The sequence below is a fragment of the Pteronotus mesoamericanus genome, unplaced genomic scaffold (genome assembly GCF_021234165.1).
Source record: "Pteronotus mesoamericanus isolate MK-2021 breed Mesoamerican mustached bat unplaced genomic scaffold, CSHL_Meso_final contig_46, whole genome shotgun sequence".
In the NCBI taxonomy this organism is placed as follows: Eukaryota; Metazoa; Chordata; class Mammalia; order Chiroptera; family Mormoopidae; genus Pteronotus; species Pteronotus mesoamericanus.
This window is the reverse complement of record NW_026555170.1, coordinates 3,043,667-3,052,212: the sequence shown is the minus strand read 5'-3', so window position 1 is coordinate 3,052,212 and position 8,546 is coordinate 3,043,667. Positions and strand designations below refer to the sequence as shown.

Sequence of the window (8,546 nt, the reverse complement as noted above, 5' to 3'; positions counted from 1 at the left end):
TCCAGTTTTCACTGTCTCATTAGGCCAAATCCTGTGGTCGTGGTTGCCACCCCCTTAAAAGATGCAGCACAGCTCAGCACTGCAGGGGCTGTTACACAACTTCACTCCTTCCTCACTCCACTGCTGTGGGTCCCTGACAGGCTGCCGGAGCAAGGTAACAAAAAGCCATCTGCACTCCAGAGCAGTTGATTCAAATAAACCCTAGGTCAGTGCGATGTTATTGGGACATAAACCAACAAAATAGATGCTGCATTCATACCCTTCTGGAACCGTAAATGTGCCCTAATTAAAGCAGGCACAACAGCTCTGCAGACGCAGCCAGACAGCAAATGCAGAAGCTGACTGCCTGACTCCTCGGTTTCCAGGTTATAGCAATGGTACTTAAATTACGTTAGCTTATTTGTAACGTAATTTCCACTTTCCAGTATTCTCCACTTTACACGTTTGGGCTTTTGCCTATTTAGCCTATCTAGCCTCCAAAAGTTTTGTATAAAAGGAATATAGACACTTAAAGGACATTCCATTCAGGGAAGGAATTCTTTATAGCATTCCTTGTATCATGTAGCCTTGTATACAGGGGTTCTGACCAAACGCTGAACCAAGTCTGGGGTCACAGTGGATTGATCCCAGAAATCCATGAAGGAACCGCAGATTCAGCCTGTCATCTTGGAAAGCCATGGGCCAGCAATCAAGGTCAGCCTTAGAGTTCTGGCATAGAAAATTTAAATGGAGCCCAGGAACAATGTAACATATTTGCAGTATCTCTCCCTAGCTAAGTTAGAATTTGGAAATAAATGAACACATTGTGAAATTAGAGTGTGATTATATGTTTGATGTTCAACAACTCTAAACATAGTAACTCAGTATAAAATTAAAATGAAAAATTCTCCAAATGGTTTGCTTGAAAGGTATTATAAACCGACAGAAGTTATATGTCTTCCTTTGGCAAACTCCTTCAAACTCTGCTATATCTCTGCACTGAAACAAAGCATAGTACAATCACAAAGATGAGAAGTCAGAACATAGAAGATGAGTCAATAGATGGGGCAGTGAAAAAAATGGTCTCAAATATTTTTATACTCCTTCCAATAAGTAAAGGGTATGTCCCTTCTTCTTGAATCTGGGTAGGCTTGTGAGTACTTCAAGCAACACAGTAAAACAGAAGCCATGCTATGTGTCTTCCAAGGCTACATCAGAAAAGACTATTCAGCTTCTACCTGGTTGTCTTGAAATACCTGCTTTGGGGAAAGCCAGGTGCCATTTAAGAAGCCTGACTATCCTAAGACCACCATGCTCAAGAGACCTCATGCAGGAGTCTACAGTCCTCACTGAGCTCCCAGCCAATAGCCAGCATCCATGCCAGCCATGCAACTGACCCATCTGGGGGACCATCCTGCCCACAAGAGCTGATGAATCAGCCCAGCCAGCCACTACCTGCAGCATCCTGAGAGATCCCAAGCCAAAATGAACACTAATTTCTGACTCACAAAGTCATGAGCAAAATAAAATTGTTCCCTTAGCACCTAGTTTTAAGATAATAAATAGTAACTAGAACAATAAGGTTTAAATTGTTTAACTAAAATCCATTGTTCTCAAGAAAATGAAGAACTTGCCCATTAACTCTAATCACAAAGCAACCTAAGAAGGGCATCTCTCTGAGGAAAGCCACCCAGCCTCTGTGCAAAGACTCAGGCTGCAAGGTCAGAACAATGACGTCTAGGCAGCATTGCCTTCCCTACTGTGAACTGAGCTCTGTTTCTGTAACTTTCACCCATCTGTCCCAGTTCTGCCTTCTGATGCCGTAACAAGTTTTTCTCTTCTTCTATGTGACATCAGAAAAGATTATGCAAATATAATAGGTCAACAGAAAAAGAAAAACCTTGTTTGTTCCCAGGTCTTTTGAACATTAAGACATTAAAGAAAATGTTCTCTCCTAAGATGGCCCTGGGGGTCATAACGTTTATACATGCTTTGCATATGTACTTCTTGTATGCAAAAACTGATGAAATGATTGTGTGTAAAAGAATTTTTTTGTTACAGATTATTTTTCTCTAAATGTGTTTAAAATGCCCAGATTCCAAAACCAGGAAGAAAATTGCACATCAAAAAATTCAGGCTGGGTTAAAGAGTTAAACAAATGCACTCAATTTGTTCATTAAAAAAATGAAGAAAAATACTGATGAGTATTTGTATTTTGCAAATGAAGGAAGGTCTTTCTCAGTGTAAGTTCAAAAGCTATGAGGAAAAATTGATAGAATTAATCACACACAAACTCACAATTTTTGCATAACAACATTTACAAATAAAATCAAAAACCTAATGACAAACTAGAAAAAATATTTTTGGCATGCAATAAAACAAAAGATTAAGAATATTAATATATTTTTTAAATTCCAGATAGGTAGAAAATGAACATTCCAATGGGAAAAAATATACAAATAAAAAGAAAAATGAACAATTCACTATAAAAATGTACAGATGGCCTATAAATGTATGAAAAAATTTTGACCCCGCTTCTGTTAAACAACCTTACATCATTGCTTTCTTCTCTTAGGGACACTTTTTTTTTGTAAATCACCAATAACCCTGGTTGACAAAGGTGCAGGAAATGTATCCTCCCATATACTGTTCATCAGCTGTTTAATGGCCCGATCTTTCTGCAGAATACTTTGGAAAACTATGGGTAATTTTAATTTTCTTCTTTGTTCTTTTTAATACTTTCTGAATTTTATGCAATAACTATTTTAATCTTGAAATAGAAATATAGATATAAGGACCCAAGCAGAGGGGTTTATCATTTTGTAATCTACTTACTAACTACTCAGATTGTCTGTCAACAAAGACTTAAAAAAAGCCATTTAATGATGAAGATCTATTTGATAAGAAAAGGGATAGAAAGAAGAATGAAACTTAAAAGAATAGTGCTAAAACATGGGTATCAGAAATGGGTCTTTTTTGGAAGGGGACTGAGTAATGAAATAGAGAGAGCTCTGAACTGTGAGTCAGAGAGCCCAGGGCTTAAGCTTAGTTCTGAGACTAACTTGCTCTGTGACCCAGAACAAGGCACCTCCCACTGTCATCTAAAAATAAACATGTTAGGCAAAAGAATCCCAGATTCCTATCCAACCTTAAAAGACTAGTCTTCCTGTTGAATTAAAACATGATTTGTGTTTCAATAAATTTTCTTTAAGTGGATAAAATAGCATAACTAGAGGTGCCAGTCAAAATAAAGATCACATAATTAGATTTGGGGGGGGGTTGTTTTTTTTTGTTTTTGTTCCTTTTTTTGGGGCCATGTTTCTGATCTGGGCACTAACCGGGGGCACTGACTGCCCTTGTCGGTGAATCAAGACCAGCAGATTGTCTCCGAGAGCTGTAGCACAGCAGGACAACAGCTGTCAGGGTGTGACTCTAGTCTCGGGTAGATTTGAATTTGAGGTTAACAGTGAATAATTTTTTTTGTATAAGTATATCCCATACAACATCTGGGCCATACTCATTCAAAAGTATTTTCTTTTTTTTTCATCCAATACAGGATTCCTCTAACAGGCAATCTACTCTGGCAATGCCATTTGAGAAATGCATATGCTAGGGAACATACATATACTAAAAAACGTGTTGTTTACTGAAATTCAAACTTAATTGGGTATCCTATATGTTCATTTACTAAGTCTGGAAACCCTAGAGATAACCTTCTTAACTTATGCAATCTGTCATACAATGTTCAAATCAAATTATATTTTGCTATACTCAATCTTATAATGGTATCTGTTCTTTTTTGTTCACCTCCTATGTCTGGTCCAATGGTAAATTGTAAGTAAATTGTTACTTACAATTTAGGATAACCCATTTGACACCTGTCATGTTCGGACAAAATGGCTGAGGCTGCTATGAGAGAAGAAAAAAATCTTTTTCCTCTACCCACTTTAGGTTCTCCGACAGGGGCCTATAAATCAGACTGGCTAAAGGCAGATTAACAAGAGAAAAACAAAGAGAAGTTTATTAACAGGTGTGTCACACATGTACACATGGGAGCATGCAGTGATAAGTAACCCAAAGAGGTAGTTAGAACTTGGGCTTGGAAACCATCCTAGGCTAAATGAAGACAAAGGGCATTTGGGTTTCTGGTCCGGGGAAGAAAGTTATAGGAAGGTGCCCAGGTAACTTGGGTATACAAGGGTTGTTTAGTGAGGCTTTTTGTGGAGATTTAAGTTGGTACCTTCTCCATTGGTAAGAGTTGTTCAGTCACCCTCTTTCTGGTACAGGACAAGAGATGCACCTTTTGCAAGTGGAAATTTCCTTTACAGATGTAATTTCCTTTAAATAAGGAAAAGTTGTACCCCTTCAAGCTTTTCCTGCAGCTGCTCGTTCTCAAGAGCTTTTGGCTCAAAATAATCCAGATGCCAAAGATGCATGTGTTGGGTGGCATAGCCTGGGATTCTTCCCTGCCCAGAAAGAGCATGGCTTCAGCCTAGGCAGTGAGGCCCATCATGGAGGAGTCACGGGCAGGAGTCACTGCAGTCCTCGAGAAAGCAAGTTTTCTTTTGAGAGGAGAGTTGAGCAGTGCACCTCCCTGCCCGTCACAGCCCCTCAGGTGGTAAGAAACGTATAACCAGGACCCACAAGGCTGCGCTCTCTTCTTAAAACCCTACCCATCCCTGAGGAAATAAGTCAGTCATAATTTAAAGCAAGGTCAGCAAACTTCTTCTTGAACGGCCAGATAATAAATATTTGTGGCTTTGTCTGTCAATATCTGAGGGTGGGGCAAAAGTAGGTTTACAGTTGTTTGTATAGAAAATAATACAATAATTAAAAAATAATAATACAAGAAATAATGGTGTTTTGTGTACTCACAACTATAAACCCACTTTTGCCCCACCCTGTATATGGTCTTTGTTACACATGCTTAAGAAAAAACAATCTTTTAAAAATATAAAAGCCATTCTTAGCTCTTACAAGCAATACAAAAAAAGGTCACAGAGCAAACTTTGCCCATGGGTTATTGCTTGTCAATTTCTGATTTAAAAGACTACTGGTCCCAGGGGACACTAATAACATAATAGAGTCCAAAGTTCACAGGTAAAAGAATTAAGCTCTCACAGTGGAACTTTGGGAATAAGTAATTATCAGGAGGAAAAGGAGACATCATTATTAAAGAATATTGTATATGTGAGAAATACACAAAACCCTGGCCTAATCTTGTCTTTGTTAATTTTATTGTCAAAGTTGAGTACACAAGAGGCACTTATGAATACAGCTAATACTTGATTAGCTTGGTTTACCAAATGCATAGCTTTCATGAGAAAAGGAATTTTATTTTTTTAGAAATTTGAGATTTGGGTCATGAGAACTTGAGGGTCACTTATACCTGTTTCTATCTTAGAAATACCCAGAAGATAATAGGACTCCTTTGATAAACATTTATCTGGCTTTCCAAAATCAAGATGTGAAAGGGAATGCATCCCATCCTCCAGCATTAGATAGGCACATCGCTCAATTGAGTTTTCAATACAATCCTTTAGTTGCTTTTCTGACCCGCCAGGGGCTAAGTTTTTCTTGGTTTCCTTATGGCACTGATAAGTCAATGGATGAAATTTATGTCCATCCTGGCTGAATACTGTTAGCTGCGTGATCCTGGCCAAGTTATTTAATGTTTTTGAAGCTCAAGTGCCCCTTCTGAAAATGGGTATAAAATTACCTACCTTACTTTGTTGCTGGGAGGCTTAAAAGCAGTAATTTGTGAAAAGCTCTAACACTGCCTGTACCTAGCATGTAGTGTATGTTCACTAAAGGAGATCTGTTATAATTATATTCCCATCGCTTTGAAGACATTTTCTTAATATGTCTCCTCTGGCCTAGGATGGATATTTCCTATCTCTGTTTCTCCAAGATCTCTCCTATAGCGGACCCTCAGTCAAGATTTATTAAACAAAGCAAAGCTATCACAGGGGCCTACATCTGTAAATAAAGCTCCTAATAGCTTTAATGATACATTCTCTGAATCCACACTTAAGGAAGCAAAACTGTAGACTAGTTACTCTCGGAATTGTCCTCAAAAATTCTGAGTCACTGTACTTACACCAAGAATAAGAAGAAAAGTTGCAAATAACCATAGGGCACCTGAAATTGGGTCACTGCTTGAAGGATGCTCTATTATTGGTGGATTTAAGATGAAGCAGTCCCCTAATTGCAGCTTTAACTTCCATATGTCGGTGTCAGCACTACTCAGGGATAAACTTCTAAAATGATAATACTTTGATTTAGTATTAGACTTCCACCATTTAGTGCACTTTGCCACCTATTATTTTCTTTTATCCTCACAAGGAGCCCAAGAGGGAAGGCAATTTTACAGATGAGCAAATAGCAGCACAGCAGGTTAAGTGACAGACAGAGGGTCACAGAGTGATTTGAATAACAGAGCTGGGATCCCAGGCAGGCTTCCTGCACTTACTTCCTGGGACCAGGGTGTACCATTTCCACACTCACAGGACAGGGTTCCTCCAGGAACTGATGCCAACACTGTGCTATTCAAGGCCCACTGGTCATTCAATAAAGGCCTAGGGAAAAAAAGAAGGAAAGAAGAAAGGCAGGGAGAAGGAGTAAGGGAGGGAAGGAGAAGAGGAGAATGAGGTAGCGAGGCAGTCACTACACTGGAAGAAAATTTTCAATGTAGGAAAATTTTGTGTCCAAAGAATTACAGTAAGAAAGAGATTCAGATATTTTGGTGGTAGTTACCTCAATGGCTTTCAGAACTTTGTAGTCATGTCTAGGTTAAAGAAATATCAAGACTGTTGAATTATATGTGCTTGACGATTTTCTGTGAAGCCATGTTTACCAACCTTACTAACTGGTTATGGACACTCAAAGCTTATTGATTCATTGTTGCATTTAAAGACCAAAGTCACAATTTCTTACTAAAGAGTCCCTGTCCTCATACACAACAAGATCACTGAGGGTGATTTAAGGAGTCTAGTAGATGGTACTTTTATGTAAATGGTATTTTATAGTTTATAAAATACCTCCAATCGGCAGTGAGAATGACACCAGGTGTTATACCAGTGGAGTGAGACCAGACCTTGGTTCAGAATCTTGGTACTTGAGTTCTAAGAAAGAATTCAGAGTGAAGACTCAAACTGTAAGAGAAAGTTTATTTAGAAAGTCACAGAGGTAGAAGAAGTGAGTGATAGAAGAAATGGGCACAGGAAACAAGTTACACAGGCAAAGGAAGGGGCCATTGGAGCTTAGGAGAGAGAAAAGTAAAGGTAATGTGCCTGGGGGTGGGGGGAGGGAGACAGGAAAAGGCACAGGCATGGAGGAAAGGGTGTTTGCTCTTTCCAGTCGTGTCCTTTCAAGGTCATGGTCTCCAACAATGGGTCAGTGCTAGGGCAGGGGGTCATTAGTCAGTGCAGCTGGTCCTGAAGTCAGCTGTGGAGTTGCTTGTCCAATTTTGCTACTTTTCTGGGCCTGTAGCAGAAACTCAGCTAAGGCCTAGATGTATTTGATGTGGGTCAGAACTTCATTGTCCTGGGCGCTTAATGTTTAAGGGCTGTTCTCTGGCCCCTTTGTTCATTCCTACCAACATGACAAGGGAAAAAAGGCCACGGGAGGGTCCAAACCACCTGACCAGTGATAGCAAAGGTCCAAGGGGTCTAAACCAAATGACCAACAATATGCTAGGAGAGGAAAGGCTTCTCTGGAAGAGAGGTGTCTGTTTTCCCAGTTTTGCCCATTGCTAGGCACCTGAGGCTTTCTGCCCTAGCCCATTACCTTTGTTCTGCTCATGTCTGTCTTACTGCCTACCACCCCTCTACTGAAAGATCTTAATCTATTTTGGATGAGAGGAAGCAGAGTTTGTCACCCCAAAATATGTCTTTTGGGATACTATCTGAAGCTGGTTATTTTTAAGAAAAGAAAAACTCAAAAAAACTTTGATCTTCCCCCAACTGCCTAAAAGTAATTTAGATGAAGATCTACTCCAAAATCACAACTGTCCTCTTTAGCTCAGAATGGCATGTAAGACTCAGCTGCCCAATGTATCCTCGGGTCTCATATTCTTACGGCACCACCCCCACATGTACATACATAATAAGTTTGGTTATTTTCTTCTGTTGACCTGTCCCAAGTTAATCTGTTTATTAGCCCAGCCAGAAGAATTTAGAAAGGCAAGAGGAAAATTATTTTTTGCATCCCCCCATGGGTCATCTTGAGAAGGTGATTAAAACTAGAGTACACTCTATGCCACAAAAAAATGAAACAGAACTATGCACATACACAGGCACAATTTTACATATAATTCAGAGAATGTGGGAGTTCCCATATATCTTTCAGCAGGATTTCATGGGAACCAGTTAAAAACCGATCATTTATAAATTTTATTGTTTCAAATGGACAACAGCTTTGTGAGGTATGTAATCAGGTATCATTTATTCCATCTTCCACATGAGGAGATTGAATAACTCAGAACTATAAGTGACTTATTTGAGGGGAAAACTTAATTAGGCAGAAGTAATATCAGCTCCCCTAAATGCTGACCTAGAACTCTTTCT

At 39.2% G+C, this 8,546-nt stretch overlaps 1 non-coding gene across 1 annotated transcript; it reads right to left on the bottom strand.

The window, feature by feature from the left end:
- Positions 1 to 3,292: 3,292 nt before the first annotated feature.
- On the bottom strand, positions 3,293 to 3,422 carry LOC129074209 (small nucleolar RNA SNORA3/SNORA45 family). Its single transcript, XR_008529518.1, has one exon. It is a non-coding gene; the product is annotated as a small nucleolar RNA SNORA3/SNORA45 family (small nucleolar RNA).
- Between the last annotated feature and the right edge of the window lie 5,124 nt (positions 3,423 to 8,546).